This window comes from Phaseolus vulgaris, chromosome 5, assembly GCF_000499845.2.
Source record: "Phaseolus vulgaris cultivar G19833 chromosome 5, P. vulgaris v2.0, whole genome shotgun sequence".
Lineage (NCBI taxonomy): Eukaryota > Viridiplantae > Streptophyta > Magnoliopsida > Fabales > Fabaceae > Phaseolus > Phaseolus vulgaris.
This window is the reverse complement of record NC_023755.2, coordinates 8,378,418-8,389,394: the sequence shown is the minus strand read 5'-3', so window position 1 is coordinate 8,389,394 and position 10,977 is coordinate 8,378,418. Positions and strand designations below refer to the sequence as shown.

Below are 10,977 nucleotides of genomic sequence, written 5' to 3'. Positions count from 1 at the left end.
AAAAGGTAAGAGAGAAATACACCAACAGTTTATACTTATACCGGTTCAGTCTTAAGTGAAGAGCTACATCCAGTCCCCAGAAAACTATTGGGTAATCCACTAAGTAATCAAACCAGATTACAATCCACATACCACCAGTGACCTTGAACCCTTCAAGAAACACACTCCCTTTGGCAAAACACACACCAAAAGTATTGATCTTGACCACCTCAAGAGCACACAACACTTCTTGCCAACACAACACCAGAAATACAGAAGGTTGAGAAGGGATTACACTTGTTTACAAAACAAAACGAAATCAATACAATTGCAATCCTATTCCACTCTCTTTGAAAACTCAAAGCTTGATGTGAATGTTCAAATCTTGAAATCAACATTTTCATAACTAAAAAACTCAAATTTGTTTCTCTTCCTTGTTTGAAAACATAAACAAACTATTTATATTTTCCAAAGATTGATGAGCGTATTTAGTTGAAAATCATTTAAAGCACATTCAACAACGAAAACATAATTCTTTTAGGATTTTCAAAGAAACAATCGATTGAAACCACAAAACAACTGATTGTTTAGTTTGGCAGTTAAGTCAACAAAACTCAAACAATTTTCAACCTTTTCAAAAACTCCTAAAAGTAAAACAACTGGTTGATTCGACAAAACAACAAGTTGTTTTTCACTTAGTTGTAAAAACACTTTATTTTCTAAAAGGTTTTAAATCACATCAGTTTTAGATTCAATAAAAGAGTGGATCACATTCTATTCTACTCAGATCCTGTTGGGTTGGACTCACTTCCTATGGGAGGCACAGTCCAATATTAACTTTTAGGGTTTTTCAAACAGAGGGATAGCCAGCAGCAGATACAGACAGTGAGAGAAAAGATTAAAGAGAGAGAAAGTTTCGCTCAGAAACTACCGGCCACCCCCAAACTTTGTTCACCGTTGGATCGAGCTGAAATTTTGTCAGAAGATTCATAATTTGTGTGACTTGAATCTGACCGTTCGGATATTGCAGAAGTTGTTGGAGCAGAGAGAAATTCATCTCACACTGCAGCAGCGTTTTCAGCGTTTCTTTTGAGGACGGGAATTTTCGGATTGCTACTGCTGTTTCGTCCACCGTTGGATCGGGCTGAACTTTTGTCAGCATGTTCATACCTCGTGGTTCCTCAAATGGACCGTTCGGATTGTTCAAAAGCCACTGGAACATTGAGATATAGGCCGCATACGGTAACTGCAGTTTGTGAATTTTTCAGGTTCCTTGTTCTCTGTTTCATCTCTGTTGTATTGCTATTTGGCTGGTTATTGAGCACAATTTGTGCTCTGATTTGAGACTCTCTTATAACCATAATTTTGATCATAGTGGAACCTTGATTGACTGGCTTGTGCCCGTGGTTTTTACTTCTCACATTGAGAATGTTTTCCACGTTAAAATTCTTGTGTCTTCTTGAAGTGTGTTTGTGTTGCTGCCATTATTTGCTATTGCTCACAGATTCTTGCAAGTTGGGGAAATTGTTATCCGCTGCTTATTTCTCTTGTTGATATATTATTGTTATTGAGTTGAATTTCCCATCAGAGTGGTATCAGAGCTCCTTGGTTGAGGCTATTTGACTGCTTGAATGATGGAGGCAAATACAAATAAGATGTTCTGTTTGAATGACACTAACTATCACTTATGGAAGGGAAAAATGAAGGATCTGTTATTTGTGAAGAAATTGCATCTTCCTGTGTTTGCTACTAAAAAACCAAAAGACAAGACTTATGAAGAATGGAAGTTTGAGCATCAGCAGGTTTGTGGTTTTATTCGTCAGTATGTTGAAGATAATGTTTATAATCACATTGTTAATGAGGAAGATGCAAAATCCTTGTGGAAGAAGATTGAGACTTTGTAGGCTTCTAGTACAGGAAACAATAAATTATATTTGTTGAATTCCTTGATGAATTTGAGGTACAAGGAGGAGATTTCTATTTCAGATCACTTAAATGATTTTCAGGGGCTCCGAGATCAATTGTCTCAAATGGGCATCAAATTTGATGATGAAGTGTTGAGACTATGGCTACTGAATACTCTACCAGACTCTTGGGAAACATTTCAGGTTTCAATTACAAACTCATCTCCTGATGGTGTTGTCTCCTTGGAAAATGTTAAGAGTAGTGTTCTTAATGAGGAGATGAGAAGGAAGGCTCATGGTACTTCATCTCATTCCGAGGTACTTTTCACTTAAAATAGGGGGAGAAGCCAGAAAAAGGAACCGAAAGGGAATAAACAAAACAGCAGAAGTAAGTCCAAGTCCAGATACAAAAATGTGGAGTGCTACTATTGTCTCAAAACAGGGCACATTCAGAGAAACTGTTTTCTTTGGAAAAAGGAGAATAAGGATAAGAAAGGGAAGCAGAAGAAGAAACATCATGACAATGATGATCGTGTTACTACTGCTATTTCTGATGATGATCTTATTATTCTCCGTGACCATGATTCAGTTAATCTTGTATCAAATGAGAGCATGTGGATAATTGACAGTGGTGCTACATTGCATGTTACACCAAGGAAGGAGTTCTTCACATCTTACACTTCTGGTGATTTTGGAGTGTTGAAGATGGGTAATGATGGTGTGTCTAAGGTAATTGGTATTGGTGATGTTTGCTTGCAAACCAATATGGGAATGCAGTTGTTGCTTAGAGGAGTCAAACATGCTCTAGATGTCCGCTTTAATGTGATCTCTGTGCAGATGCTTGATGATAGTGGTTATGAAAATCACTTTGGTTCAGGAAAGTGGAAACTCTCCAGAGGTAATCTAATTGTGGCCAAAAGGGAGAGAATTAGTAAACTGTGTGAACGCCATGGATATGGATGCTTCTTTGTGGCACCGAAGGCTTAGTCATATCAGTGAGAAGAGGATGAATTGTTTAGCTAAAAAGGATGTGCTTCCGGGATTGAAGAGTACAGAGTTGGAGAAATGTTCTCATTGCATGGCTGGTAAGCATACCAGAGTATCCTTCAAGAAGCATCCTCCCTCAAAGAAGTCAGAGTTGCTTGAATTGGTGCATTCTGATAAAGTCATTTACTGGTGCACTTTATTTTGTTACCTTTATTGATGATTGTTCCAGGAAAATTTGGGTTTATGCTTTGAAGACAAAGGACCAAGTTCTAGAGAAATTCAAATAATTTCATGTTTTGATTGAGAGACAGTCAGGCAAGAAGCTGAAATGCATTCGTAGTAACAATGGTGGTGAGTATTGTGGAACGTTTGATGTTTATTGCAAGCAATACGGTATTAAACATGAAAAGACTCCTCCTAAAACTCCTCAGCTGAATGGTTTAGCAGAAAGGATGAATAGAACATTGATCGAAAGAGTTAGGTGTATGCTTTCTGAAGCAAAGTTGCCTAAGTATTTTTAGGGTGAGGCATTGTACACTGCGGTGCATGTTATTAATTTGAGTCCTACAGTTGCTTTGAATGGTGAGGTGCCAGACAAGATTTGGTTTGGCAAGAATGTCAGGTATGATCATTTGCGAGTCTTCAGTTGTAAAGCATATGTGCATGTTCCAAAGGATGAGAGATCCAAGTTGGATGCGAAGACAAGGCAGTGCATCTTTATTGGTTATGGTCTAGAAGAATTTCGCCTCAAGTTCTTTGATCCTATTGAGAGGAAGTCAATTAGAAGCCGTGATGTGAAGTTCATTGAAGATCAAACCATTGAAGATATTGACAAGATAGAGAAGACGACACCTAAGATAGATAATAGATTGTCTAATGTTGATCCAGTTCGAATGCCTCTACGTGATCTGGATACTATTGAGAATAATGTTCAGAATGATGAGCAACATGATGATGTTGATGATCAGCAACTTGGAGATGATTTTGATGTTCCTATTGATGACGTTGAAGAGGAACATGGGATGTCACAAGATGAAGATCTTGGTGATGCTCCTGAACCACCTCAAGTTCAAATTCGGAGGTTTAATAGGCAGAGAGAACCATCTACCAGGTATCCTTCTGATGACTATGTTACCTTGACAGATCAAGGAGAACCTGAGTGTTATCTTGAGGCCATAGAGAGTGAAGAAAAGAAAAAGTGGTTGGATTCAATGCAAGATGAAATAAAGTCTTTGTATGATAATCACACTTTTGACTTGGTGAAATTGCCAAAAGGCAAGAAGGCTCTGGAAAACAGGTGGATTTATAGGTAAAGCAAGAAAGCAATTCTACATCTCCAAGGTATAAAGCCAGATTGGTGGTGAAAGGTTTTAGACAGAGAAAAGGCATTGATTTCAATGAGATTTTTTCTCCTGTGGTGAAGATGTCATCCATTAGAATTGTGCTGAGTTTGGCTGCTACTCTTGATTTAGAGGTAGAGCAAATGGATGTTAAAACTGCTTTCCTTAATGGTGATTTGGAGGAAGAGATTTACATTAAGCAACCTGATGGTTTTCTTGTTGAAGGCAAGGAAGATCATGTGTGTAGGCTGAGAAAAAGTCTATATGGCTTGAAGCAGGCTTCGCGTCAATGGTACAAGAAGTTTGAGTCTGTTATGTGTGAGCATGGCTACAAGAAGACTACTTCTGATCATTGTGTCTTTGTTAAAAGGTTTGCTAATAATGATTTCATTATCCTGTTGTTGTATGTTGACGACATGCTTATTGTTGGGAAAGATATTTCCATGATCAACAGGTTGAAGAAGCAATTGAGTGAGTCATTTGCTATGAAAGACATGGGAGATGCTAAGCAAATTCTTGGTATAAGAATCATGCGTGATAGGCAAGAGAAGAAGTTTTGGTTGTCACATGAGCACTGTGTTAAAAGAGTGCTACAGAGGTTCCAAATGAAAAATGCTAAGGCGGTAAGCACTCCTCTTGCTACTCATTTTAAATTGAGTTCAAAACAAAGTCCTTCTAATGAAACTGAAAAATCATATATGCTACGGGTTCCTTATGCATCTGTTGTGGGTAGTTTGATGTATGTAATGGGGTGTACAAGACCTGATATTGCACATGTTGTTGGTACTGTTAGTAGATTTTTGTCTAATCCAGGTAGAGAGCATTGGAATGTTGTGAAATGGATTCTTAGGTATCTTCGTGGTACTACTTGTTTGAAGTTGTGTTTTGGAGGTGATAAGCCTACCCTTGTGGGCTATACTGATTCTAATATGGCTGGAGACATAGATTCTAGAAGGTCTACCTCAGGTTATGTGATTAAATTTGCAGGGGGAGTTGTGGCATGGCAATCTAGATTGAAAAAGTGTGTTGCGTTGTCCACTACTGAGGCAGAGTTCATTGCCATTACAGAAGCATGCAAGGAGTTGCTTTGGGTGAAGAAATTTATGCAAGAGCTTAGTTTTGTTCAAGACAAGTACTTGCTATTTTGTGATAGTCAGAGTGCCATTCATCTTGGTAAGAATTCAACTTTTCATTTTAGGTCCAAGCATATTGATGTGAGGTACCATTGGATACGTGATGCTTTGGAAGCTAGGTTACAGGAGTTGGCAAAAGTTCATACAAATGATAATTGTGATGATATGATGACTAAGGCGCTACTGAGAAGCAAGTTTGAAACTTGTTGTGAGATTGTCGGTTTGTCGATCATATCCACATAGTTGTGACGGGGAGATTTGTTGGGTTGGTCTCACTTCATATGCGGAGGCCTAGTCCAATATTAATCTTTAGGGTTTTTCAAACAGAGGGATAGCCAACAGCAAATACAGACAATGAGAGAAAAGAGAGAGAAAGTTTCGCTCAGCAACTTCCTGTCACCACCGACACTTTGTTCACCGTTGGATCGAGCGAATATTTTGTCAGCAGGTTCATACTTTGTGTGACTTTAATCTGACCGTTAGGATCTTGCAGAAGTTGTTGGAGCATAGAGAAATTCATCTCACACTGCAGCAGCGTTTTCAACGTTTCTTTTGAGGACGGGAATTTTCGAATTGCTTCTGCTGTATCGTCCACCGTTGGATCGGGCTGAAATTTTGTCAGCCAGTTCTTACTTCATGGTTCTTCTGTTGGACCGTTCGGATTGTTCAAAAGGCAATGTAACAGTGACATATAGGCTGCGTACGGTAACTACAGTTTGTGAATTTTTCAGGTTCCTTGTTCTCTGTTGTATTGCTATTTGGCTGGTTATTGAGCACAATTTGTGTTGCGATTTGAGACTCTCTTGTAACCATAATTTTGATCATAGTGGAACCTTGATTGACTGGCTTGTGCCCGTGGTTTTTACTTCTCACATTGAGAATGTTTTCCACGTTAAAATTCCTGTGTCTTCTTGAAGTGTGTTTGTGTTGCTGCCATTATTTGCTATTGCTCCTCACAGATTCTTGCAAGTTGGGGAAATTGTTATCCGCTGCTTATTGCTCTTGTTGAGATATTATTGTTATTGTGTTGAATTTCCCATCAGATCCCTCCCAAAACACAACAGCAACATCAACCTTGCATCAAACACATAGGATATGGATTCTTCAAAGCACTTGATCACTCTTGATCAACAGAATTTACAATGTATGACTCACTCCCCAATGTATAAGTGCTCTAAATAGAAAGTATGAAATGCAATCACAGTAAGACTATTCACACTACAAATTTTGATTGTGTTGTATATTCGTGGTCTTGACAAGTGTTCAAATTATGACCGTTGAAGCTTTGATTTCTTCCCTTGTTCACATAGACATTAAACAATGAATTTGGAAGCTCATTAATCTTATTTAATCTTCAGCATCTTGGACTTTAGATATATTCTGAATTGTTTCTTTCTTTTTCCAAATGTGAACATTGATACTTCAATGTTATAATCTTGAGTATCTTTATCATCATATCCTTCGTTGTGATGCATTGTTCATCATCTTCTCATCAGATGTTGAATATGGTAACTTTTTCTTTGATCATATATTTCACGTCTTTGAATGTCTGAATCTTCAATTATATATGTCATGTTGTTTCTCCATGAATGTACTTTAGCTTTGTTAATATCTGCACGTCATTATAATCTAATATTTGCATCAATACATTTTGCATTCCTTCTATACTTGTGGTTTTTGAGATATATTTGGAAAAGTTTGAATATGTTCTCATTTTGTTATCACATGCTCGTTCTTTCAAATAGTTTCCTTAATTAGATGAAATAGAACATTGTGTTTGGTCTATTTGAATGTGAATTATCATACGTATTTCTTTGTATATTTTTCCATTCTTTGTATTAAATAAAAAAATTCTCCCTCATTTCTTCATGAAACTCTTCCGATTCATGAGAATTTTGTGTCTAGTGTTTTGTTTCTACGTTTTATTTTTGTCGATGATTATAATGGACATGTTATACAAGATTTTTTTTTAAGTCATTGTCATTAGAGTCAACCACACGGTGATAAATTAAATTAATATTAAAAGTAGATCTCATTTAGTGTCCACTTAACCAATGCTAATTTAGATATATTTTAAAATTAAAAAAACATTAGTGTTGGCTTGACCGAGACTAAATTGCTTTAATTAGAAAATTAATTTAAGATTAGTGATAAATTAGCATTGGCGTAACCGACATTATTTAGAGTCAAACCTCAAAAGTCAAATTTAATGAATTAACATGGCTTTAGAATATGCTACATTTTATGTAAATCTGATGCTATTGATTAATTAACATTAACTTTTATTTCTTAGCATCAACTTTTAACCGATACTAAATGAACATTCTTTTGTAGTTTTTGGATGCTAAAAAACATTAAAAAGAAGAAAGAAGAGAGAGAGAGAATGAAACGAAGAGAATTCAATTAGAAATAAAAAATTATTTGGATAAGTTAAAAATATAATAGAATATAAAATAATTTTGTTAATTAATAATAATTTATTTATTATAACTATATCAACCATAATTATGTTAGCATATGTTATCATGAACCGATAAAGACGATCACATTTGGTAGTGTCAAAGAAAAAGATCAATATTGCAAGATCTTATTTAGTTCTTCAAAACAACTTAAGTATAAAACATGATCATACTTCATATATAAGAAAATAGTGCTATAAAAATAATAAATCATGTAAGACGCAAGTGTTTCGTCTGACAAACAATACAACACAATGCAATTTTTTCTCAAATTCTAATAAGACGCACAACACATGAAACACACATAAAACATCATACGATACACATAGATTAAGCAAACCTCGCACCTAAAATAAATATCCATGTGTTTAATCTATGTTTGCAGGGAATGTCCGTCTACTAAAGAGATTCATTCAAAATTAAATATCAAAGATCTCTTAAGATGTGAGTTAAAGTTATTTTTTTTTTCATTAACTTCCTAACACAAAAATACTCAACTCTTGTCCTGTATAGAGTGCACACCAATTACGAATTTATCGAAAAAGTTATACTATCTAGGGATATAAGTGTTGTCAACTATCAAGGACATTATGAAAAAATGAGCAAAGATTGAGGCTACATGAAATAAGACAATTATGTTAAAGCTTGCCAAATACATTATGGACATACATAGAAGCTAAAAAGGCTCAACAAATATAAATGATCGCCTAATAGTTACCTTATTCAAGTCTATAAAAAGAATTCCATCTAGAAGAAGAGACATAAAGGAGAGGCTATATGATGCTAGAATGTTGCTCAAACTAAGAGCACTCCTCTAAGCCACAAAAGCAGAGGCTGTACTCTTATAAAATGTTGGTAAGATGATAGAGAACACCTTATAGCTTCATTAAAGAATCCTCAATCGAAAGTTAAAGTACTAAGATCCAGAGATGTAATTCACTTCCAGACTCATATAAGTTAAAAGTAAGAAAAGCTAAATTTGGGTTTCAAGTACAAATGAAAGAGAGAAAAGATGAGATAAACTCAAAGCAAATATTTTTTTATATATATATATATATATATATATATATATATATTAAAACAATGAAATTCACATTATAATGAGACTCCAAAAACGATTGAACCCACACCAAACAATACAAACATATTCTTCAATAACAACAAAAATATCAGTTTATCACTTAAACGGAAAAAATGCTCCCACAAACTTGAACTAAATAAAACTTTAGACTTTAAACATCAAGTTAAGAAACTAAAAAAAACTTTAAAATATTATTTAGTCTCTAATATTACGAAAATATCATTTTTTTTAAAAAAAATTAGGGAATAAAATCAAATTTATCATAATTTGTAAACATTAAAATCATAAATAAAACCTATAATTTGTAATATAAAAAATAAAAAATAGCACTTGAGTAAAAATTAAAGATTAAAATGATCAAAGATGTGGGAATAAATTGAATGATTCATTATGAATAGATAAACATTGATATATATTATCACAAATAAACTTTATCGATTCAATCTAAACCCTATAGCATCTCTCCATGCCTTTTTGTGATTCCTTCTCTTAATCCCTGTGAACATCCTCCATCTTGTGGCATTCTTTAAAGCAAATACAATGAAAGTTGGACGTTATGCATTTACCAGTATCATAATGAGATAGTTGGCACGTTCGAACACAAGTTGAATCTTGGGTGCACCCAGTTAAGAATGTTTCAGTTTTGGGCACACATTCTCCAGTTGCAGCCTGTGCTGATATTTCTTCTACAATTGCAAAATCATACCAAAAGTAAGTTTTATTTGCTCAAAAATTGTGATGCAAATTCTTAAAAAATGTATGCAAGCGGAGAAGAGAATGATGAACAGAATAAAAGACAGACTAACGAGCAAAGAAGAGAATGGTGAACAGAATAAAGACATGAACTTGTTTTGCCATAGCTTTGATAGCGATAATCCCAAGTGGAGAGTTTTTGTGAATTTGCAATTGATGAGGAATCCTCATTAAATATAGAGATGGATGGTTATAATTTCATTTAAATTTCTATATACAAAACAAAGTTTACAATTAATGTAGATCACGTGTATTAAATGAAAGGACAACAAAACTGATTTTTCAAGCTTTTGTATATTTAAAGTATTTTTTATTAGTTCAAATTTAAAAAGAGTTAACATTATTAATCGAAGTAAATAATATTTTATTACAAAAATTTATATCAACTCTAAAAAAAACTTATTAAATACAAATTAAATTAGAGATAAAAATAATTAATTATTATATTAACTAAGTTAAATTTATTTATTTATTTTTTAAATATCCCAAATCATAATTACATAATATTATTTTTATAAAAAAAATACAACTTTTACATGTATAATAAACTTCTATTATTTTTATCATATTATATAAGTTTACATTTATATATTCATTCTATTAAATATTTGTAATACACTAGACTAATTTATCAGTTTGAAACTTCAAAATTAAAATTTATCATCTAGAAACTAATTTATAAGTTAATTTTATGAAATACATCTAATATTGTATTAATTAAGATTTTCAGCTATATCCTCGTTAATTTATGAAAATAATTTTAAACTTCATTTAATGTTTTTTAAATTAATTGATTATAGTTTATGATTATATAAAATGTAAGAGAATATTGTATTCTACTAATGTATTTTTATTAATAGGAGTTTAGTTTTGATACCGCAGAGATTTTTATTTAAAATTCGTATATAGTCAATTAATTTAAAATTACCTTAAATATAAAATTTAAATAATTATTATAATAGCCAATAATATTTTTGAATATGAGGATTTAATATTAAGTAACAGCATAAATATGTGAGTATTTGAAAAGTTATTTTCTATATCCTCAATATTGCCTCATTAACCAGCTTGATATACACTACCACTTGGAATATACTTATGTTTTTCACCGTAAGGAATAATTATTAACGAAAATAATCAATTCTGATAAATGATTTAAATTGTTTGGTTTTACAGAAATATTTATTTAAGTTGCAAAGAAAAAATTGACATTTTTATTACTACTTTTAATTATTTATTATATTAATTTGTTTATAAGAGTAGTATAATATTTAATTGAAATAAAAAAAGTTATTTTTTCAATTAATATTCTATTCATTATAAATAAATTTAAGATTATCC

At 33.1% G+C, this 10,977-nt stretch overlaps 1 long non-coding RNA gene across 1 annotated transcript; it reads right to left on the bottom strand.

Annotated features, from left to right (window-relative positions):
* Window positions 1-9,249: 9,249 nt before the first annotated feature.
* Window positions 9,250-9,776, bottom strand: LOC137836235 (uncharacterized). The gene is made up of 2 exons (XR_011085216.1): window positions 9,690-9,776; window positions 9,250-9,569 (listed from the first exon to the last, which is right to left on the bottom strand). It is a non-coding gene; the product is annotated as an uncharacterized lncRNA (long non-coding RNA).
* Between the last annotated feature and the right edge of the window lie 1,201 nt (window positions 9,777-10,977).